Below are 25,365 nucleotides of genomic sequence, written 5' to 3' on the forward strand. Positions count from 1 at the left end.
TTGTTCTAACCAGCTTTATTCTGTCGGCGGTCGAAGTTTCGCCTCACATTCTGCTCAACTATAACTCTTCTGTGCCATCTTTTTTTTAAATGCACCTGCTCCATATTTGTTGACAGGATACCACTTTCAGAAATTAAGTGGGTTTTCTCAAGTTAAGCTCTCTTCAGTTCCTCTAATTAAAAATGAGCAGAAAGGCAATCCGGTCTGATTACAGCTGAGGACTCTTGAGTTTCTGTTGCCAGCAAAGTTTCAAGTTCTTGATGAGACTGGAAAGGACCGCACCTGTTGCAAAGCCAGGGCTGGCTGCACTCTCTGTCACATGTACCCCTGAGTAGGGAAGAGGCTTCAAGGAAGGGAGGGAGGGGGGTCCATATGCGTGTGTGCACATGTTCCTTCCCAGAACTATATTCCCACTATCTGAGGTTCTCTACCTTCATTCTATCCTGCCCTCCTTCCCCGTCCTCCCTCATTCATCTTCTCTCAAACCCACACCTCCTGCGCCCTATCCTCCATCACCTCCCTCATCCATGGCTGTAGTCATATTAGAGGTGGACTTTTCTCCCTACTCCCTCCCCTCCCTTCCAAGAACCCTCACCACTCTTTCTCTCCCTCAGTAACTATGTGAGGTGCAGGGAGTGGATAGATCCTGGCAGTGTCTTTATTGGCTCAGTTATTTCCACTGCATGCTCCCATGCTCCCCTAAGAGGATGAGGGATGGGGGAGCACGGGAGCACTGAAAGAGGGGAGTAGACAGGATGGGTGGGTGGGCGTTGGTTTGTAGCATGGAGAGAGAGAGAGAGAAAAAAAAAGAAAGAAGCATACTTTTTCTTTTTTGCATTTACCTTAGAGTTGCAGTCAGTGAACCTTTACACATGCATGGTGAAAGTCTGACACACACACACACACACACACACACACACACACAGACACAACTGAGGGGAGGATACAGTCAGTGCACCCAGTGAGTCCCTGCATTTTCAGTTCAGATGAAGGAGTAGATTCTATTTCAAGCATGAGTGCTGATATAAATCAGTCGATCAATAAGGAAAGAGATAGCCGCAAATGCTTATAGATGGGCAGTCACACAAAACACAGCCTAGCGCACACCAGTGAATTAGTGTGAGGGAGTCCTGTTTTGATAGTCATTAAAAGGCTCGGCACACTGGTGTGTATGAGTAAATTGGCTTAATACTCAACACGGGCTCTTGTTGACTGATAATATAACTGAGGCTTCAGCTTAGCATGAATAAAACAGTGTGTTGTCTCTGTGTGTTTGTTTGTGTTTGTGTGTGTGTGTGTGTGTGTGTGTGTGTGTGTGTGTGTAGAGCTCCTCAGTTTGCTAGTCTGCATGATTGCTGCAATAAGCTAAGGAATAAAGTCAAACTGCCAGGCACGGAGCTGAAACACTCCCACTGCTGCAGCAAACCAGCAACTTAAGTAACAACGTCGCCACACACCAAGCACACTTCGGATTTAAGACTGGAGCGAGATGCTGTAATACGTTACTAAAGTCTAATTTGCCTGTCTTGACACTGGGGGAGGGAAGCACAAAACAAGAGCACAATAAAGAGAAGGAATGGGATCTATAAAAGAAAACAGCGAAAGATAGTCACTGAGGGAGATTGGGAAGGAGGCTTGAGAAAGATGAAGAGGGAGTAGATTAAATCTGCCACATCCTGCGCCATGACGACAAGCATGTGGAGCCTATTTGGCCAGCTGACACATATTCCAACAACAGCACTTCATTTCTTTTTTTCCCCCCTCCCTCCTTCCTCTCAGTCTTTCCATCCAGAAGAAAGGTTCAAATGCAGAGGACGGGGGGATGGGTCTGTGGAATATGCTGACGCAGGCTAATGAGAAAGAGGAGAAGAGGGGGAGAGACACAAAGAGACAAAGAAGGAGAGAGACCAAAAAAAAAAAAAAAGTTGGGGAGAGCGGTGGAGGAAATACAGTAGCGACAGCAGTAGTTTTCCATTGGAGTCTGGAAAGAGTTGCTGTACCCCTCTCACTTGGAGCCTGGTAAGCTTGTGCGGTCACATGATCACCAGGCCACGTTATTCAGAAGTTTATGGGAGCGCAGAGTTTTCTTCCCGCCAGGCTTTCCAAACATGCTGCATAAACCTAACATGAGTCTGCATGCCAGTGTATTTTCCACATGAAATGTAACACAGGCAACTTTCTTGTGCAGACTATTTCCACTCTCCTCATCTACATTAATCAGAAATAGTGGTGCTCTGCTCCCCCTGCTAATATTTCCACTATTTAACTGACACGTGTATTTCCTCAATGCTCAACTCCCGGTCGCCTGTTTGGACATGCAAAGGATATGTGTAAATTTGTACCTGATCACACCTGTGCAGCCACTAAGCCAACAAGCCCCTACCTGAGTCTCTACAACACTGCGTCAACACTGTGCTGTCCAAAACACACAGTAACTGAAGGCTGAGCAGACCTCCTGGCTCTTTCATATATTTGAGCTATCTCATTTACCTCCACGGTTGAAAGGAAACGCTCCAGTAATGTGATTTTAAGACTTATTAGACAACTATTTGCATGCTCTCGATCTGTCTGAATTCAGTTACAGGTACATAAAATATTCATGTTTTCTCTTTCTAGTTATTTCTTCCTACCTTCTTTTTTACCTTGGCATATATTGTAAGAGAATTAACAAATTCTGGCGAATGTGAATAATTCTTGCTTTCATTAGATTCAGCCTCACCCTTGTATAAAAAGGAGCTCATGAGAAATTGTTTTTTGTTGGAAAGTGTTGTATTACAGCTGGAATTCAGCCTTTGTTTCAGGATCATTATCATGAATACCTCTGCTGGTACCTTGTCACATTGGCAACCTCACGTCCCTCTGAGGTGTATTGCCGTCCATCAATACTTGAAGTTAATGGATTTATTATTGTGGATGTATGAGGGAATCAAAAAAAGCCTTCTTTGCTTTGCTCCCTCGGAGGACTAAGGAAGCGATGCCGTTAGTTCAAGGGCTGGAGATGGCCAAAGGAGCATTAAGACTTGGCTAAGGTCGGCTGTTGACACTTGCCTCCTAATTGCCCAGAGGCTGCACAGACATGCAATCTGCTTTCAAATGCAAAACTGCACTTTCGGAGATTAGAGACACACCTGGAATACATATTACCATTTAGCATCACCAAACACTTTCCCAGTGTTTATCAGCTCACATACATCCTGGGGAGAAAAAAGTGTGTGCATGCACATCCCAAAAACACACACATACCAGAATAACAGAACACCTCGGCCTGCGAAAACACCCACTGACTTGCACCCAGCAGAAGCAAAACTACATTACCATAACGATGAGTTTTACAAGACAATACAAAGAGGAAATAGAGGCATGTCCTCCAGTGGCCCTGTAGCTAATTACAGCAGGTCACGAAGCACATACCTAACCCATACCACAGCAAGTGTCTGACTGAATCCATATCAGCATGCTCCATGCTGTGCATGCTCACACACGTGCACGCTTGCACTCTGAAACACACCGGCTGTTTATAATAAAATCAATATGAACAATATCAGTGTTGTGTATCTCAGCTGTAACCTCAGTGCTGTGCCTGCCATATGCCTGCCTGTTCTACCTCCTGCTTTAACCCTATAGGGACCCACAACACTTCTTGAGCGAATGTTAGAAATAAAAGTTTGATTTTCTTGCAAGGAGTGTAAGCATAGAGCAGCCTGTTCAAGGATGTCAAGGTAAATCATCTTCTGTGGATCTCGGGGTGAATACATCCCATAAAACGGACAGTGGGAAAGTAAATCAGCCCAGAGTCGGAGGCTTTTAGGCTAATCAAACTGTCCGCCAGGTAAACGAAGCACACTAGGAGTTCAGGATACTTCTGACAGCCGATGGTGGCAGGTTTAATGAAAGCATTGGCTCATTAACATAGGGCTCAGACGGTGGCCTCGTGCTGTCCCTCCCAGGCTCGTTATCTCAACAGCAATCCACCACAGCTATGGCTAATTGGCTTCAGCACACAATAAAACTTCCAACATTTTGAGAGATCATTAGAGCAGGTTTGTTTTTTTGGAGCTTGCCTGCATGTTATCAGCAGGTCCACCGATACAAAGCATCAGATGGCTGCGGGTTCACCTAATTTCTCCACCCTAATGATGGATCCTGCACCAGGGATAAAGTTTGGAGTTGGAAAGTGGTGGGGACACAAACAGGAGGGGGTAAGACTGTCCTCGTTTTAGAAAAAAATTTACATTTTGTCCATGCAGCTTTGCAGCTGTGGTAAAAACAAAGCCAAACAATGTTACAATATAACGAGTGTAACCATGCATTAGCGTCAAGTCGTCAGGAAGAGAAACATCACGTCTTGTGTCACCATGTTACATAGGCTCTCACGCTCACTTTTCTGTATGGTCTGTATTAACACCTGCCATGAAAATAAAAAGAAAACCCTAAAGTGCAGAAAGTCCAGTGAAAATTGGCAGCACAACATAAACACTGTTTCATGTTTGGCCGACTGAAATGATCTGTTACATTCTCATTAGCAGATACTGTTCAGACGTAGCTAAATAACATCAAAGTAAGGTACTTGTTTGATTTTTTTTCCCTGGCCCATTGTTGTCGGAGAAACACCTCATGCTGCCATGTCTTTTCATTTCTGTTAGACTGCACTGAGTGTCAAGGCATAACCGGCGTGATTTGAAAATGGTTTGGACAGACAAGCAAACAATATTTTCTTTCCTTTCTTCTTCATTTTTCAAGTAAATAATAGCCAAAATGAAAACAGGGCTACGGCAATTCTTGTTTTTGTACCTGACAAATCGTTAAGTAAATGTGCACCAGCACTGACAAGGGAAGCCTTCGGGGCAGTGAAGCTATACAGTAGGTATCCTGCTGCCTCTGCCTTAGGCATTTAGACTTTAAGGTGGTCAGAATTTTGTGAGCAAAAACACAGATAACCTTAATTAACTTGTTTACACTCAATATATCAACCATTCATGTGGCTGCTAAGCCACCGTCTCTTTCTGATCTTCTAAGTTGTGTTTCCTTGTCTCGGAATCCCGGACAAGTGCACCTGTGCTGGTGGTAAGACAAAGCAGGGCTGAATTAAAACCTCAGGATTCATTACCTAAGCATTCTGCTTTTAATGCCCCTTAGCAGATTGTGGATGTAATACTCATTACATCCTCTGCTTGGTGAATGGATGGGCATGACAGAGGTTTGGGTCCCGGCAGGCAAATCTTTGGGATAATGCCACTTAGGAATAATATACCTCATCCAACAACTGGCCCTTGCTGAATGGGCAGGTCTGGTGACAACCATTATTTAAGTCATTATTCTTTCACTAAGATCAACTCAGTGGTGCTCCTCTGGTTCTTAAACCTACTGCTAGCGCCTTCTCAGCTAAACAATCTTTGTGTCTATACAGGACCTTAGGGGCTAAATCTAAATCTAAATCCAAATCTTAAACCCCCCCCATTGCATCTTTTAGTTTGTGTTTTCCCTCCAATGTTTAGAACCTTGGAGGTAAATCAGACTAATGTTGGATTAAAAAGTGACACCTCACATCAGTAACATAAGCACAACAGCAGTGATTTCAAAACTTTGATCTGGACAGCTAACAAACCATTGGACACGGTCTTTCATGGGCCCTAGAGAATGAGTCCCAATGACTTTGGTGACTCCTGACTTTCCCTCTTGTACCATCATCACCTCAAAATTTCACTTGGTCCACGTGACATTCCCATTAGCGAAATATGTGGATTAAAAATTACCCTGTCTTTCATGAAGTGTAGGCGGTAGTGTAGCAGCAGCAGGAGACGGTGCCTTTCATTTGGCATCTGCCTGTGTGTACTCTCTCTCATACCCTCTCTACCTCTTTCATATGCATCAGTGGTCCTTGCAATTAGTTTAGATTAGCCAGGCCCCGCTGTGGGGAGGCCAACCTCATCCCAACCCTTTGCAGCAGTGAGGTCGACAGGTGATATTTTCAACTTGAAGTCTACTCTTCAGCATCAGTGTAGCTTCCTCAGGCAGCTCCGTCCACGTTAGACATAGAGACCTCTTACTCTCCGCCAAGCGTCCTCCCTCGCATTGTCCTGGTCATTAAGAGTCTCAGATGGTTTTAGCGCTGACCTCTTCACCCCTACAGAGGAGATATGCCCACTATCATTGTCTGAGATCAATGGCGGTGTGAGACGCAGAACAGAGGTAGTGCAAATAGAGAAAGACAGACAGAGAAAGAGAGAGATACAGAGAGAAAGGGACTGCTCCACATCAAGTCCTAAGCTGATCGATCCCCCCCCCTAACAGGGCCTAGTAGCATTGATCGTAGTGTAAGTAGCTGCCTCGCTGTGGCTTACACTAAAGCCCACACAGCACTGCTGCAATGCTCCACTGACACACAATGGAGGTTGGTTTATAATACTGTGTTTCGTTGACACGCCCTCAATATCTCAATATTTCTTTGATGCATGCCCTTCATATGTACACTTTTACCAAATTTACCGAGTAAATAATTTGCCATGCCACATGGGGGTCCGCTTGACACGGGGGGCCTATTATCATTGCAAGTGCTCATCCACTCACGCTTGTTCGTTGTTTTCATCTGAGGACTGCGTATGTTGTGTGTGTGTGTGCACGAGAGCATGTATGTCCTTTGAGTCACACACTTGAAGGAATTTACTTGGTTTATGATTGTAACACAAAATCCAAACAAGCTAAACAAGATGGAAGACAGAGAGAGAGAGAGAGAGAGAGAGAGAGAGAGAGAGAGAGGAGGGTCTGTTACAGAGGACACAGATGAGCAAAAGATGACAGGGGGAAAAAAAATGGAATGCAGGTCAGGCCTCGAAAGATTACCGCATGAAGGTGGTCTAGGCAGCACAGCTAATTATGCGTGACATTACCGAATAAGCTGTTCCGCTTGCTACATTTTATTAAAGGGAGTAAGAGGCTGCATGCCTTAATTCATTATTCATTGATTTGAATGGATATTTCACAGTGAAAAGACACGGAATAGCAGAGAAACTGTCCACTGGCTCAAAACTTCAGTAAAGTTTTATTTCCAGGCATTCAAATGATCGATTTTAAGGGAAAACAACTGCAAAATCTGACTTTTTGGGGACTCAGAACAGCACACAGAGGGAATTATACTTTACAAGGCAAAGCAACACAGGAATGGTTTTATTGGGACGTCACACTTTGACAAGACGTAAATGTCTGTGGGCTTAAGGGAGGTATAAAATTTGAGTTGCGATGTTTACATGCAGGTGAGATCTCAAGGCAGCTTTGCCCTATTTACCCAATCACTGAGGCAATCCAGTTTTACAAACAACTATAAATGTTGAGCACAAGACAGTCTCTTTGTTCTGTGCAAGGCATTGACTCAGCTCTCCAGCTGAGAGAGTTGTAATTCTAATCTGATCATTTGTTCTCCCTCCCTCTCTACAAAGTACTTCCCAAATATGTTAATCTACCCAAATATGCCAACTTACTCCACGGGGCAGAGTGTGATTTTTCAAACAGAGAGGACCTCTGACTTACTGCTAGATAAGTGTGATATGAAAAAAGCATTTCCTTACATGCACACATGCGTATCACCAACGCTCACACAATCACACATAAAGGCACATACAACATATGCGTGTGCGCTTCAAACTCAAACCTCTCTGCTGGGGCGAGCTTTGGGAGCAGCTGTTTTTGTGCATCTCCGGGTTGCCAGTGTGAATTAGAGAGAAGGCTGCTCTGCCTCCTCTAAATGTTTCATGATGTTTACCAGGCTGTTTGTTCTGAGAGCAGATCAAGGGCGGACCACTCCCACTGGCACCCACCAAAGGGGAGAAGGAAGTGGGGGTGAGGGAAGGAAACACGGTGAAACAAAGTGAATGAATGAGCTTTTATAAGGCCAGACTGATGGATTGATTTAGCGATGGATGCTTTGATGGATGAATATAGACATATATTACACCAGCATCACACCTAATCTACATGCATATGTATTGCTGTCATTTATGGTATGGCCGGTATGCTGCTCAAAGATCTTGTTGCTGCAGTTCAGTGAAATAAAATTCATTAGATGTGGTTATCGATCATGTGTTTTCATTATGAAAAACTTTCCTGGCAGATGGCCACATACTGGGCGAAACAATATTCAGTATGCATGCATTATCAGTGCATGCGTTAAGACGAACTATCAGAATATGCAGCACTGAATCTAAACTCAATCAGTGTAAACACAAACAGTTTGAAGGCAATATCAAAGCTGCCGGGGCCGTGCTGAGTGAAAGGACAAAGAGTGGGTAAACCTTAACAGATGGAATGAATGAGAACTGATGGAAATGAATGAAAGAATGAGGACAAACATATAACACAAAGGATCAAGGTCAAAATCTAAATGACTTGAAAATAAATCATCAAAGAGAGAGGTGGAAGATGGGTAAATGATTGGATAGAGTAGTTGCAGACCGTCTACATACAAAATAAGTCTGACTATATAATCTACTGCAGGACAGTAAACGTACAGGACAAAGATGTACAGAACAAACAGAAGTATAGATTATGTCCAAATTGAAACATGCCTGTATCGACGTAAAACTGGGAATTCTGGGAGAACTCTTAGCAGGACTTCCAAACACAATGTGGACAGACAAGGATACAGGATAGTGAATATGACAGATTCAGAGCATCCACCTGGATTCACAATTTTCTAAAGGTGGATATAACTTCCACGTTCGATGTGTTGTCTTGCTCGTCAATGTCAGAAAGCAAAAATGTCTATAGTTGTTTTTCCAAATGACCACACTTGAATGAAGGGTGAAAGCCTGACTTTGCAGACAGTGACGAGCAGAGACAATTGTATAAATATGGGGATTTTATAAGACAGTTCAGACAATGTCCAACTATCTGACAAACTGATGAGCTGGATTATGTTCAATGCCAAGGTTCTCTCCACCTGCCACTACAGTTTGGGTAAAGCCATAGACAGCTCAGGGTCATGGCAAATAAACTATGGTGAAGATATATTTAAAGGGACAAGTCAACATTTTGGAAACTACCTATTTCTTTCTTGCCAAGAGTTACATGAGAAGATCGATATGGCTAGACTCTAATGTCTTTGAGGTAAATTAAAGCTCAAGCCCGTAGCTTAGCTGAGCACAAAAGAAGAAGAAAAGAAAAGAAAAGAAAAAGAAACAACCACAGCCACAAAGTGTACATTTCAGTTTTTGTATGCAGAAAAAGGGAAATATCAGGGTAATTAGGAAACTTTATGAATGCTGGTAGGTGGCTTTTGTTGCTGCTAGACAAAACCAAGCTGCCCCCTGTTTCCTCCTTGTTTTCAGCCTTTGTTCTAGGCGAGACTCACAGCTGACGGTTGCTGCATAATTACTATACGAACATGAGGGCGGTGTCGATCTCAGCAATTAACATTTGCCTATTTATCAAAGTTTGATGAGACTCAAACTTCAGTCAAGTGCATGAAAATCAGACGTGCTACATGCCTTCGACCGCTGACCTTCTCTTACTTTCCTCCTGGCTACATAGGAAAGATGCCAATGTTCGATGCCACGCTACTTCCTGCAGTCGCATCGAACATTGGCATCGGATAAGGTTCACACAGTGACGAATCATTCAGCATTGACATAATTCCTAGGATGCTGTGCTGCATATAGACTGCAGGTTGGCTCCTCCACCTCGGCCTCAACTCACCTCTGTTGTGCCGTGTATGGTACACTAGGTCCAAGATGATGGGACATTAAGTGAAGTGGCAAAGGGAATACAATATGCCTTGCTCTCTTGCCTTCCATCTCTTATTAAACAATGAAGAGGAACCCATTAGTATTCTAGCCTGTAGCCTTATCTTTCACACTCTTCCTGCTCCTTTTCCTAAGCTGTGATGTCAGGCAAATAGTTTCTCCCTAACTTGCTGTATTTCATCGCTCTCAATGCTAAACCCCCCCTCCTTCCTCCTCCTTCCCTTGCTCCTCAGACGGTGTTTAAGATGATAATTGACATTCTCAGACAAGATCAGTGCTGACCTGGAAGCGAGCAGGGGAGCGTTTAGGCGGTGGCGAAGCTCACAATGCCCCTGCTGTTCTGCCGGTAATTACACCCGGGGCACGGAGATCGGCCGCTGCTTATTGAATTCATATCAAATAAAACTCAGGAGAAAGTGCCGGCTGACGGTGCGATGTAGCAATCCCACCAACCAACCACCATTCCCACATCATCCGTCCATCCTCCCGCCCCCCAACCCCCTGTAGGTCATCTACAATTTCTGCTAATTCACTTACTTAGCCAGTCATATCTGCTCCCTCTCTCTTATATTATTTTCCGTCTCTTTTCTTCCTCCCTGTCTGTCTCTATTACTTTCTGCACATTGGAAGTCTGGTTGCTCTCTCTCTCTCTCTCTCTAACTCTGTTTCCCCCCCTCATCTTTTCTTTTCACTTAGTCAAACCTTGGGAGCTCTGTTTCAGTTTTCTTTATTGGACTCTCTAACTCTCCCAGAAGCTGGTGTCTGGGTGTTATTCTCCTGTGCACATATCTCTGCTTTGCCTCCTACCTCTGCCTCAGCTGTGCCACCGCCCTGTGTCTGTCCTCACCTGGCCTCTTGCTGTGCCACTTGCTATTTCCTTCACATGACATTCTCCATTTCATTTCTTCTTTCTTTGTCTGTCTGCATCCAACAGTCTCATCAGCCCTATTTCCTTCAAATGTCATGATTGACGGCAAGGAGAATACAGATTACTCTACAGTGCTCTGCCCACATAACAGTGAGGTATTACAGGTGTCTTTACATTTTTGCCTCTCCATATCTCCAGGACTGTAAGACCACCTGCTGTTACTTTGTCTGTTGCACTGCCGCAGTTTGTCCCCGCTCCAAGAGTTCTGCTGCTTGCCACTTGGGGGCGACATGACCATATGCTTCCATTTATTAACTGATCTGCAACTGCAGGTCCACAGCCCCTGCTGCACCTCATACACACTCCTCAGTCTCTGGGTAGCTGCACTATCCCATGGGCTCCCTCCTCCTTCTCCTCCTCCTTCTCTCCTTCTTCCCTCTTTTCATCCCACCATTACCCCCTCACGCACCCCCCGCACTTCTTAAATCAGCTGCGATAAAAACAGATGCCGGATTGAAATGTCACAAGCGTATCTCAAACTGCCAGAACATTAACCTGTTCACCCTTACGTGCCTTTTTTGATTTTAACCCTTAAGGGATGGGGGGGGGGGGGGGGGGAGTTAGGTGCTGGAGCAGAGGAGGAGGAGGACGTGGCGAAAGGGAGAGAGAGGGTGGCAGGATGAACTGCCATTGATTAAGAGCCCTCATGGGTTACAGAGAGCAGGCAGATATACAGGCAGGCGGTGGGGGGAAAAACAGACGGCGTAAGCAAAGTAGACAGAAAATACTCCAGTGGCTAGAGGGAGGGAGGGAGGGAGGGAGGAAAAGTGGGTAGTCAGAGCAATAAAGCAGAGAGACAAGAATGAGCTGGAGAAAAAGAGAGGCAAGAGGGTCGACTGAACAACAGACGCAAAGTCAAAGAGACGAGGAGGAAGAGAAGGGGGAAAGGTGAGAGGTGAGTAAATACTAAAGGAGAGGTAAAAGAGTGAATGCTAAGAGGTAAGGTTGGGAGAGTCAGGTTATGTGTAGTGATGGCAGCAGGGGTGAGCATTGATCTGGAAAGAGAGTGAGCGGAGAAACAGAGGAGAGAGAGTGCAGAACAGAGTAGATATGCGCTACATCTCAGTGGGGGCGATTTGGTTGATAATAGGCTGATAAAACCGCCGCCTGCTCTCAATGCCTGTCATAAATCTTTCATTGTTACTCTCGTCTCCTCCATCTCCCTCTTTTTTTTTTTTTTCCCTTTTCATTTTTACTTGCATAGCCATCTCACCGGCCTTCAGACATACAATAGAACTGCCACGGCTGAAACAGGCCAGTGATGCATTTCAGAATAAGCACCACAGCTGGAGGGGAGGGGGGTTGGGGGGGGGGGGGGGGGGGGGGGGCACTGACTTCAGGAGTCAAAGTGGATATGACTCTGATATGAGTAGTGTGAAGCCTTGAGGATTCATTGTAAATAGGTTGAGAGGGATAAAAATGAAAAAAGGTTTTGAGACCAAATCCTTGACTCTGACATGCGGAGCTAGTATTAATATTGTCTAACCTGAGGATTTGCTGAGCTGCACCACCACTCAGAAGTCTCATATTTCTCTGCTGTGCTTTCACCTGAAGATCCTCTCCTTCATTCCCACCTCCTGCTCTACCTCACTCCTATCCCTCCCTCCCTTCTTCTCCTCTCCTCCTCCTGCCTATCTCTTTGTTGTTTCCATGTCTGCTCTCCCCTGACACGGCCATAAATCACAGGGACTGAGAGGGTCTTGTTTGCGTTGGGGGGGTAATTGTATGTACCGTATGTAAGCTCTCAGGCCATGATGAATTAGCTGCCCTAAATAGGCCACTCCTCACTGACACAGGTGGCACGAGCATCAGCCAACACTTCACTAGCCATGAAAAGAGGGAAATAGGTGAGGAGACAACAAAACGAATAAACAATCAAAATACAGAGTGTAGAGAGGAAAAGCACATTTGGTTTGTTGTCAATGTAGAGTTACTGCCTGAAATCCTCTTTATGAGGCACAAATGAAAATCCTTTCTTCTCATCAGCCACAGAGAGTTTTAGTAGGATCTTGAATAGAACAGGGCCATCATTAATGTTATTAGTAACAAACCTATACTGTTCATACTGTTGTGTAAAGCCGCTTTATAAATGAAATTAATTTATAAAGCAAACTTTACAGAGCAAGTTCCTGCTGCAGCAACAATATGAAAAAGAGCAAATGGGTATCATGAGATTAAACTTGATGCTTTATTGAGCAACCTTCATGTACTGCATATGCATGAGAGGAAAATAGAAAAGCTTCCAATGAAACCTGTTGAAATAATTTTGTCTTGAAATAAAATTATTTTCTTTTATTTCCATTCCTTTCAGCCAAAAGACCATTTTGATAACTGATTTAAAAGCTGAGATTTAAGAATCAGGCAGAGTGTGGTCCCCATTTTAACCCTGTTATTAAAGATGGCCTAGGCAGTAATTTTTTGGGCATCAATGGGCAGAAATTCCATAATTACCTTTCAGCATATTGTAGGTCAAGTGGTCTGGGAGCAAACTAGACGCCTGCACCTCCTCCTGCTTCTGTTTTCAGGCTTTAGAAAATCTTTGCACAGAGAGAGAGAGAGAGAGAGAGAGAGAGAGAGAGAGAGTTTTCTGTTGGCTGTTGTGCAAATGCAAATGCGTGTACACACCCCTTCAGGTGGACATGTGGACAGATAACAAGCTGCTACTGCAAACATTTTCCCGTAATATCCCCCCAACAGTAAAAATATGGACCAGATAAAAACATACCTCTTCATGACAGCAAATCTCTCTTGAATTCGGGGCCTCTCTCTTGTCTCATGAGTTTGTGCTGAAAGTTTCTCTCCTGCATCTAGCTGCTCTCTGCGTGGACATCCTCACGTTTCTCCATCCTGGCTGCCTGGCTCCTTCCAGTTTTTGGATCATTCTCCAGAATTGAGAGTAAACATTTCAAATACAGAGGAAACATCTCTAAAAAATCACTTCTATCAGAAATATTTACCGTAAACAATGACAATGAAACACTCCTCCGACAATGCAGTGCAATGCACAATCTTGCATTTTCCGGCCTTAGAATTGTTCATCCTCCTTGGCTCATAGTCCAGACTGTAGCTGGGAAACACAGACAAGTGGAGCAAAAACAGCCTTAAGTGCACATACATCACACTGTATGTTCAGAGCTATCTCTCTCTTGCCCGTTATGCACACAACTCATGTACTGAGCTATTCCTGAAAGGAGCTGCTCTCCTCCTGTAACAATGTTAAGTCTCAAACTTCTCAACCTCACAGCAGATCTTGCACAGAGATGATAAATTTGTGTAATTTGCTTGTTTTCTTTCTACTGTTGCCTCTTAACCCTAATGCACAAGTCGCATTTCCACACGTCTGCGCATGCACATGATGCCTGCAATGTCATAACTGATCTCAGTACAGTAGAAGCTGAGCCAAGGACAGTTTGCTTAGTGCACTTTGGTTGTAGCTAATCACTGGTCAAAGATACCAGGATTATCCTTAATGCACATGCACAAACCTCTGAATTAATCTGCTCTCTCCACCTGCCAAGCTCCTGCCTTTGTCAACGGGACACAGTCACACCTATGAAATTGACCGAAATTATAGGTACAACATCTAGTTTGTTAGTCTGCATCATAAACTGTCCACTCCTACTACTACTGCACTGTTTTCTGCTGTAAATGGCCATGAAGGTCTAATCCTGACAGCTGGGAACAATCTCACAAACTTTATCTAGGACTATGTTAAACAGTTCATATTGAGGAAGCATTCAGGATCAATCTAATGTTGTTTTTGAGCTGAACATCGATACTGTATTAAACGTCTACTTTTGTAAGTGGCTTTTTTAAGCGGCTTTTGGAAGTTTTTAATGCCAGACAATAGTAGAGACATCTGATAGTTTTTTTTTTTTTTTAAGCTGAGGCTTTAGTGAATTTGCATTCCTGGCAGAAAACATTTTGAACACAAGATTCCCATTGACTCCCAGCCAAGAAAAGAGGACTCCAGTCTGCCCATAATGGGATTTAAACAAAGACGGAAGTAGGCTGAAGTAGAATGTCCCGTTTTGCCTGCGTACCGTCCACTCCACGCCAGCCATTGTCATCCCTCAGCTGACAAGTGATGTTCAGTGTGTTCCAAACACCATGACAGATATCGTTTCGTGTCAGGCAGCCAGACAGCGGCGAGCGGGAGAGGGAGAAGGAATAATGTGGCTGGACTGAGGAATACAAAATGAGGGAAGAGGGAGAGAGGGCTGCGGGTGAGGGCAGGGAATGAGGCAAGTAGAGAAAATACATTTATCTTCTGGCATATGAATAATCTTTTTGCCATCCCCACCCTCCGTTTCCCCCCACCCATCCATGCATAATATTTTTCTTCATCACTGGCAAAGGTGCCTGTGAATAGCTATATGAGAGTGAGATGCAAAGAAAGAAAGGGAAAAAAAGGAGAAGGTGAGAGAAAATGCCTTTCAGACATAGAAGGCAGCCTGAATATGTCTAGGAGATACACTACACTACGCACACACACACACACAAACACAGCTGGACAGTCCCTAATGCAGCAGATCTGAGATGTATTTATGGCTCTTCTGATGGTCACCATGACAATATGACACATGGTGGAGATTTTTCTCCCCAGAAGCTGTCCACCTACATACACACACACACACAAACACATACACACTTTGTCACACATGCATTCATACACCCAATCTGACATTGAGGTCAGGATAATATATTTGTGAGTGCAATTATGTGCTTGGTATATATGTGTGTGTGTGTGTGTGTGTGTGTGTGTGTCTGCGTTCTCTGCAGCAGTGTGTGTGTGTGTGTGTTAGGTGCTGGTGACTTTGCCTGTGTCATTCCCATGGTGTTAAATCTTTTTCATCTTACCTTGAGGATGGATCTCTCCTCTCCTCTGTCTCCTTGGCTGTGGCACCGCTGTCTCCCATTGCCCCCCACCTCCCCCCTCCCCGGCCCTCTCTCCCCCACTTTCTTTCTTTCTCCTTGTCTCATTGGCACAGGCCTGCTCTCTCAGTGGAGGTGTGTGCAGATCCAGCTGGTGAGTGTCATGCTCTGCTGCTTGGTACTGTTCGGTAATGGCTGCAGCGGCCAAGAGAGCAGCTGGACAGACACACACACACACACACACACACACACACACACACACACACACACACAGAAGAAGAAAGTCTTCCTAGAGACTCACTATTCATTCATTTCCCTCATTACCATATTGTCTGTCCCTCAGAAAGACCCGGGCCAGGTGAGGGGGGTGGTGGAAGCTGGGGAGTTTGGGGGGGGGGGGTGCTGCTGTTATTTCACCCTGGAGCACCATCATAGGGCCTTGGAATAGCTTTCACTGTGATGACCAGTGGCACGTTTCCATTTCCATCAAACCAGAAAATGCCACAGGAGTAAAGGTTTAAGCCTGAACTTACAATTGCTGGATTAAAGCCTAAACTGGCATTTGTAACAATACACCACCAATCACAAGAGCTCTGTAAACAAATCCATCTTAGTTACAAGTCTCCCAGCTGGTAACCACTCAGTCAGGTTCCCCAGAGGAAAGCAGCACTGCGAAACCACATACATCCCATTATGGAGGTCAATAAGTAAACATGGAAATTCCAGCTCTGCTCTGATGTTTCTGCACTTTCGCATCTCAGGATTTACTACATCTAAATTGCATCATAAATCCGATCGCGGTCATTCTCGAAATCTACAGTTTTCAGGCGATGGCTCCGGTGTATTTCACATTGGCATCATTTCAGTGCTGAAAGCCAGTGACTGCACACGCTGCACCGCTATCTCAGCCAAACAGCTACACACTAGAAGAGCTTCATCCACCACAATCTCAGTCTGATTTTCTTGACACTATGTTGCTGTGCCATTGCTTTAATTAAGCTACTAGAACTTAAGGCCACTGATTAAAAACAGGCAACATCCACACATGATATCCGAGTTGTTATTAACACTAAGCTGCTTGGCCAGGATACTCTCACATCTGTGGTGCTGGCCCACCAAGAGTCTGGCTGATGGATACACATGTTTTCTTGGGTTTAAGCTTCTCCCATTTTTCCTGATTTACTGCACCATCAGTACTGCTAACTGGGGGATAAGACTCAAACTTCTCTCTTGAAATACAAGAAGCTGGAGACTCAGTAGCAATGCTCACATCTTCTAATTTATTTGATTGACAGGTGTCAGCCTGGCACGCTCATCCACTGTGGTTTATGCTTGTTTGTCAGACACCTATGGGTAGAGCTAAGAGACGCTACACTAATTTCCAATTTCTGTCTATGTTTGCCTTACAATATGTGGCAGATAACTTTAAATGTATGTTTAATTTAGGCTTCAGTGTTTCGTATACAGATGTAACACCAAACTATTACTAAATGTTATATTATGTTAATTTTGACCTTTTATTTTTATTTATTTATCTTTACATCTATAATTTATTTACTGTTTAAAGTAAAAATCTTTTTAGTTGTCTCTTTAACCCATCGCACTTTCAACCATGAATCTCAGCATCAAACAGAAAGAACATGGAGGAAAAAAAAGGGACAGGAACAGATGAGAAACAACCACACTACACAAATGAATATTTCAGAAGTGCAGAGCGGAAGTGATCTCGGAATTCCTTCTTTGTTTTAACAAACTTCAGAAACATCTGACATTGTAAATCATTGACGAACTCCCAGATCAAGATCATATTTTATAGAGGAAGTTCACAGGCACATGCGCGCACACAGGCATAGAGATGCAAATTTGTGAAGCCTTTTTTGCAGCCAGAGCTACAAGGTTCAAGAGGACTTCAAAGGAGTCAAATAAAAAGATGGGAGAAAGAGAAAATGAGAGCACGCAAGAAGGGAGAGAAAGAGAAATGAACCAGTGAATGCACTGCAGTTTTTTTTAAAGGGCAAAAGATATATATATATATATATATATATATATATATATATATATATATATATATATATATATATATATATAGTATATACAATAAAAACAAATTAAAAGCAAGAAAAAAAGATGTATACATGGCGGTCTGCTGGATGAGAAAGGAACCACGGGCAGAGCATATCCATAACTATGCAACTGAGATGAGAGCAGAGAGCACTGAAGATGAGAGAGGTGAAACAGTCTGAGAGCATGGCAGGAAGAAGAAGAAGCGCAGGGTGAGGGATTGAGATGAGGATGGGGCTGCTGCACAAACACAGAAAGGAGCGTGGCTGAAATGACGATGAACGCTTTGCCAAAGAAACAGTGGAATATCTGAGTTTTAATTACCTCCACCAAGGGGGATATGTTTTCACCCGTGTCGGTTTTTTTGTTAGCGGGATTATGCAAAGAGCACATGCCCCCTTAATGGAGGGTTGGGGCATAGGCCAGAGAAGAACCCATATAATTTTACAGCAGAGCTTGATTATTTGATGAATCTGAATTTTTTAAAGTCAGAACTCTGTATGTTATTTGACTCTGGCCTTGGTGCAGTGCTCTTCTTCTAGCTGATTTAATTGTTCAATCAATAGATTTAATTTAAGAATCATGGCATTACACTATTGTGTGTCAAACACAGACGTGGACATATACTCATAGTGTAACCTCTCACACAGAGCTCTCTCTCTTCTTACACTCCTACCCAGCGAGCAACTGTCAATCACCTTGGCTCTTAGTGAGGGATTATTTAAGTTTTACCAGCTTCTCTGTTGTAAAACTCACTATGCAGGCAGTGCTTCCATCGAGTATAATCCAATTTATAAACTTAGTCTATTTTAAGATAATACTCACAAGCTTCATACACGCTGACAGACTTACTGGTCGCTATAATCCTCTTCCTCTCCATACCAGCCATGGACGGTGAAGAACGACCGAACGTGAGGCGAATCTCACTCCTGTTCATTTTCTGTGATATGGAGGTGAATCGCTTTGCAGGTAATTTTGTGATTCACTTCGTTAACACTTGAAATTGAATCAACACGTCATCCATCTTCCGACATAACAACAGCAGAGTGAACTATGGGTAACACATCCAATAATGTGCCATTTATTTAGAGTTCTGCCTCTGTCACCCATTTTCAAAGCATGGAATATACAAAACTCAAAATGTAACACCACAGTTTCTGAATGTGTGCTGGACCTCATCAATGCACACTTCTTATGTCATCCTCAACTGCATCGAGGATGTATGAGGTCCCTCCCTTTCGGCTGATTAAATCTGTGTAGCCATTACACAGCAGTAGGAGTGTGTCTGTTCCATCTGCACTCTCTAATTTGAGGGATGTACTGCACATTATCAAAGTGCTGCACAATTATGCAAACTTTAAACAGTGTGGATAACTTTATTACAGTACATCATTTGAAATGGCACTCAGATGTACACGGCCATCTGTGCGCTTGGATTGGTGGGCTATTCCACACAGATTGTAGTGTAAGAAATGATTTATCAAACGTTTGCCCAGACATTTGTGAGAAGCTACGATGTCATTCTTTCTTTTCCCAAATTATATTCAAGGTTTGTCGGTTTTTTTCATGCCCTATGACCAAACTTTTTACAAAGTTTTAAACAAAGCACGTTCTTAGAAGTAGATGAACAAACAGAAGGGGGAACTCTGTCAGGGAAGGTAATAAAGGCCAGACTGAAAATAATTAGAATTAACCTTTACCTGAAGGTTGATGAGAGGGAGTCCTAGAAATCCCTCTCTTTGTCCTTTCTTCTGCCTCTGCAGGGCAAAGACTGCCAGGAGCTCCACTTTTTTTTTAAATTTTGGCTGTGAGTCCATAGCCCTGTGAAATCATGTGCGTATGATTACTTGCTTGTCTCAGCATTCATGCCCTAAGTTTTTAAGATCAATTGAATCAATCAATCAATCAATCAATCAATCAATCAATCAATCAAAATACTTTATTGATCCCCAGGGGGAAATTGGGTTATGTTACATTTGCTCCACAAGAATAGAAGTATAACAGCAAGAATAGAGAATAACTTAAGAGGTAAAGAATAAAGATAAGATAAATATAAATACCAACATAAAAACATGAAAAATAGAAATATAAACATAAAATGTAAAGATGTCCTTAAATGATGATACAAATATATACACTATAAATATAAGTGTAACAGTATATAGGTAACTGGCCATCCAGGGAGTGCTTATGACTTAAGCTAGTATTACCACAGATCATCAGTGACAAGCAAGTTACTTGAAAAGATGTAACTGATAAGTCATTGCATGAAACCTATTGAAAAATTAAGTACATTACTTTACTAATAAACTTGTTGTTCAAAGCTACAGTATGTAACTTTTTTCTAATACTTTTTTAGTTGAAATATGCTCCAAAACATATCTAAATGTGGATATGCGCTCTCAAAGGCTTCTGTGACCCAGACCCTTTGAACAGTCTGGCAGCAGTACAGAGATATTTTCTTCTAAAGTTTCTGAGCAAGCCTTGCCCTCTTAACCAATCAGAGAAAGTCAGGGTGCTCTTGGCTCTTGATCCGAACATTAACATGCTTCTGGTCTACTACTCTTCTAACACAGAGGCTAAAAGCTAGTATTAGCTGCTAAAAAGAAGTGTCTATGACTCATTCAAAGGCTAACAAACTCAATTCCTGCATTAATTGAGACAGCATGAAGAGGATGTAGGTGAAGGGCTGGGCGGAGCATAACGGAGCAGCGAGAGGGAGAAGTGGGAGGAGCGCAGTGGTTTGTCTTCGAGTGTCATGCTCGCACTAGCTTGATTTCCAGAACTTGCATATTGTAGCTCTAACTTTGGTTACTCAGCGCAGCTCCATCGAAATTGCCTTTAAATATACTGCTACAAATTGTAATCCTTTAAACTGCCCACACATTACTGTAAAATGTTACTAACAATGTGTCAACTAATTTGTTTGAATAATAATATAATGAAGCCAATGGGAGAAAAAAATATAATTTAAAAATATAGAAGGGAAAAAAGGAAAAGCATGTGTGTATTGACATTTTGAACATCACTGTATATTAATGCAGTTAATCGCTAGTGACAGAATAATTACAACAGTTCTCATCCAATCATCTATGCAAGCGGTTTGTCCTTTACTGGCACTTGTGGGATCCTGTTGAATTCACCATTACCATACTGTAATCACTGCAAAGATCACCTCTCATGTCAAACTCCCATTCTTTCTGCAAGACCTCATTTGGATGCTGGGACTTCATCCAAGAGATTGATGATAAAGAACAATAGCTGAATAACCCTGCCACTGCAGAGTCAGTGAGTGAAACACCTCTTTTCATAGAGTTCAGAGGATGACGGAGATCTGAAATACAAAAGACACTAAGATAGATAGATGCTCCAAAGATATTTTTGGGAGAAAACATACCATTAAATTCCCAGGACTGAGAAAAAAAAAGGTCTCTCCTTAATATATTGAAGAGAAAGTTTCTTCTAACTGGTCCGGTGTATCTTTTGGACATTAGATTTTCCTTTCAAAAATGAGTATTAAATTGAAAAAATGGTTTGATTTTTATTCCCTATTTCCTATAACAAAAACCAAAATCCAGAAAACAGAAGTAAAAGAAGGTCTGTTTTTTCATACTCTGAGACAGGTGTTATGCTGAGTTCATGCTGCCTGCCGAGACTGAGAAGCAGCATTCTTTATACACTTTATCTGAATGACGTTTCTGAAGGCAAACTCTTTTCTTGTTCTTGATCAATGTGTTTTTAGGCACAGCATTTTTGGGTTGTGTATATTTCTCCTCCCAGAGAGGAGGACTTTACTGCAGAGAGAAACTTGTCTCCCACGGGTTCAATAAACTGTTAAATTGTCTGCTGCTTTTAAAGGCTTGAAGAGGATGAGCAGAGCTGATGTAACTCCAACTGTTATGGGAAAAAGATGTATAGGCTAAACAAAACAAAGTTTCCATTCAGAATCTATATGGAGTTGCTACAAATGTATTGCCATGACTTCATTAACTAACTTCATTACATGCTCTGATTTGTTTTCAAAGCTTTATAAAGTCTTATCTGGGAAGCAAACTCTGTAATACAGTCTGTTCCCATTGCTTCCATTGCATTCCCATTGGTGACTGCTGACCATACAGTATATCAATATATATTTTTTAAACTTTTAATACCTCCTGTGCAGAATAGATTCAGCAAAAACTCAGGAAAACATGCAGACCTGGATGCCTACAGCCAAGCTTAAGAATGAACAGCACACATGCAACATGCACACAAAATGTTGGTTTCATAGGTGAACCTTGAACTGATAAAATGTGTTGTGTGGCTCCTCAGGCTCTGCGGGCCTCGGCTCGTTTTTCCTCCTCCTCCTCCCTCAAGCAATTGACTGGTGAATCTGGAGATCTGCAGCCAATCAGAGTCAATCTGGGGGTGTATAAAGGCTTCGCTGTACTTCTGGACTCCCAGGCCACTTTTGTTGTTAATCCATAGTTGTCTTCTATGTTGTTGTCAAGTGATTCTGCTGTTTGTTATTTTGGCCTTGGCTCTCTGTGGAGTTACACATAGTTCTTTTTTTTTTCTTGGATAGGTTTTTTTATTTGTTGAAGCAAGATAAAGACAACGAAATGATATAACCTAGCATAGCATAGCATAGCATAGCATAGCAAAGCCTTGCATAGAATAGCATAACATAACATAATATAACAAAATGTAATGTAATGTAACATGACAGCGTACACTACTGCAGAGGGAGTTACATATAGATCAATATAAGGTTGAAATACTTTTTAGGTGAAAGACATTTCTCTTAAGTTGATTCATTAGTTTTATCCTGTAAAACATTTTCCTTCATTCGCTGAACAGCGAGTCTGACATGATGTGTTATGTCTGTGAACTGCAACCTGATACTGTTTCTCACTTATTTTGCACCTGCAGATTACTCATTTACTCATCTACTCATTTGGCTTTTATCCAAATCGACTTACAAGTGAAGGACGTCAGTAAGTTTCATCAGTAAGATTCAACTCTGGAAAGACAGAAAGACCTCCACAGTTATAAATATGACGCTAACATTTCCATTTCTACAAAGATATTATTTTGCTTTTCTTTAAGTCTTATTATGGTGAAATTTCACATGTACAAATATAAATTTTCTCACAAAATCCTTGTCAGTATGGAGACACTGTCTCACCCTCCTTGAATAAGAATTCATATTTGTAATATTATATCTTATTCTTGTCTTCATCCTGTTTTCTTACACTAAATTACACTGCCGCCTCGTTTGTAAATTGCTCCTTATTTCAGCAGTAAAGTTAAGTATTATTTATTTAGTTTTGAAAAGAAACCTCTTACAAACTCAAAGCAATGCCTAATTACTTAATGCAATAATTATGGTACACTCACTATTGTACAGTGTTGCATAGTGATTAATTATATGACAACACTGATTTACACATCAACCACAGTGACAGTATGAGTCTCAAATAGTACAAATAGGTATATGTAAATTACATTTCTAAAATTAATATAAAATGTACAATTTTTATGATTTTTGCTTTATAGATCTGTGGTGGTAGAAATGTGTTGAAAAAGTTTCTTTTGGAAGCGGTTTAGCTGCTTCACATGGACCTTTCAGCTGTTTTTCTATTGAAGTTGTTAAGCCAACATCACTTAGGGCAAGGAATCTGACAGAACACAGAATTATTTTAGATGTGTGAGTTTGTTTGTTTTTTTTATTTTTTTATTCTTCGTTTCATCATTCGTTCAATATCAAACTAGTGGTGGTGCTGGAGGTGGCTGCTGGTTGGTTGTGTGATGCTGGTTCTGTGTGGTTTGGTTGGCATCCACTCTCCCAAGGACCCTGGCAGAGTCCTGCCCTGTGACATCAAAAAGAAGTCATAAACATGGACCCACCTCTTGCTCTGCTATTACTGTGAAAGGCTCTCAAAACAGAATGTATTAGTTCTGTGAAGGAAATTTTTCTGTCTTTATTTTTTGTAGGCCTCAAAAGCACAACTTGGAGGAGACTGTCCAAATTCAAAGGGGAAGTTCCACACAAGTATTCAGTACCAGACATGTATGAGTGAAAAAGGACAAAAGGCAAGACACACCTAACAATAGTTAGATAACATCTGATTCTATGCCCCGCTGGATAAGACATCTTCAGGAAATTGGTGTGTGGCATTACTCTCATTCATATGCTGGCTTTGTACTGCTCATCTTTTTGTCTGTGGCACCATGCTCACAATAAGTACTTCTGCCTGAGACATCTGAACTCTGAGCAAGTGCTGCATACAGTCGCTAGTACACATAAAAACATACATTAATTTCTCTTTCTTATATCACAGACTATTCTTAGTCAAGTCTGAGGTGGTTCAGAGAAGAAAAAGAAAAAGAATGGTTTGGAAAACAGCCATAAAAATAAGTAAATTATTAAATAAGTAATACTCCACTGATAAACAGGAGTAACCTACAGTATGTAGCTGGTTTACACAACACAAAAACATATTAATAAGTTTGGTGACTAACAAGTCAGATGTTCACTCACCTTTTTTTGTCCACAGAGACCAGAAGCAGCTCAGCTGGTGGAGTAAGATAAGTAAAAAGTTAGTAAAACAGACATTAAATCATTTCAAATTACTACATGATGTTACTAAAATATATAATTATTAGAATTAAAAGGTGGGGAGTACATTATATAACTAACATACACAATAAAATACATTACTTTGTCAGTTTTTTACATCATTGCTTCTACTTAGTTTCTAAGTATTTTTTGTCAAAGTCAGAACCTTTTTTGCCCACAAAAAATGATTAGTAAGTCCAGTAGCATTTTAATTATTGAATGAATAATATCTAATGGATATACATTTTTAATATGCATAACATTCTATGTCTTGATTTTAGAGCCTATTTGAAATCATTTTCTTTACACATCAGATTCTCACCTTTTTCGTCCTGGTCTCCAGGTTCTTGTGGGCTGTGATTTTTGTGTCCATCTGAAAGAGGACATCTGTATTTTTACTTGTTTTTGCAGCGTAAATTTGAATTTTCTTTTCTCTCTCCCCCCTGCAGTATAGCTCAGTCACTTCCAACTCTGGTGTTGACCTGGAGGGGGACTGCACACTGTCATGTGTTACCTGCATAGCCCATGGTGCTGCCAATACATAACAGACAATAACATGCATGAGGTTCAAGCCAGCCACCTCCACCCCCAGCTGTGCAGACTGCAGATCAACCAGTAGAAGTCACAAGTGGTGTCACAAGGAGGATTGTGTTTATTTGAACTCAAGACCAAGATAAAAACTACCTGCCCTGCTAGACACAAAGGCTGCCTTCATCTTCTCCTGCCCTGCCAGATGCAACGGCGACCTGAGACATTGGCGGCCCTGCCAGATGAAAAGGCCAGCCCTCAGGAAAAAGAAAGGTTGATCCAGCCACGTGCTACCTTGAATATTGACAGCCCTGCCAGATGCAAAGGCTGCCTGGTGCTTTCGTTGCCCAGCCAGATGCAAAGGCCAGTCCTCAGGGTTAAAAAGGGTCATTCCAAAGACATTAATCCAAAGACATGCCATCATTAAGAAATAGTGGACACAGTTCCCAGAGCAAGATGCGAGCTGAGGTGTCACTGACCCTGCAGACCCATGTTGGGAATCAGTGGTCCTGCCAGATGCAGAGGCCAATTGTCAGTGGCGAAAAAGGATCACCGCAGTGATACCCGTGGGGTGGTTTGTCAGTCATGTAGAGCATCGTGGAGTTAGTCTGAGTCACTCTCATGAGACCACCTCCTGC

At 42.3% G+C, this 25,365-nt stretch overlaps 1 long non-coding RNA gene across 1 annotated transcript; it reads right to left on the reverse strand.

Annotated features, from left to right (window-relative positions):
* Positions 1-20,557: 20,557 nt before the first annotated feature.
* LOC139634534 (uncharacterized) lies at positions 20,558-24,707 on the reverse strand. The gene is made up of 3 exons (XR_011693981.1): positions 24,522-24,707; positions 24,122-24,155; positions 20,558-23,450 (listed from the first exon to the last, which is right to left on the reverse strand). It is a non-coding gene; the product is annotated as an uncharacterized lncRNA (long non-coding RNA).
* Between the last annotated feature and the right edge of the window lie 658 nt (positions 24,708-25,365).

Source organism: Trachinotus anak, unplaced genomic scaffold (genome assembly GCF_046630095.1).
Source record: "Trachinotus anak isolate AG129_WGS33_773 ecotype Australia unplaced genomic scaffold, CSIRO_AGI_Tana_v1 ptg000016l, whole genome shotgun sequence".
NCBI lineage: Eukaryota > Metazoa > Chordata > Actinopteri > Carangiformes > Carangidae > Trachinotus > Trachinotus anak.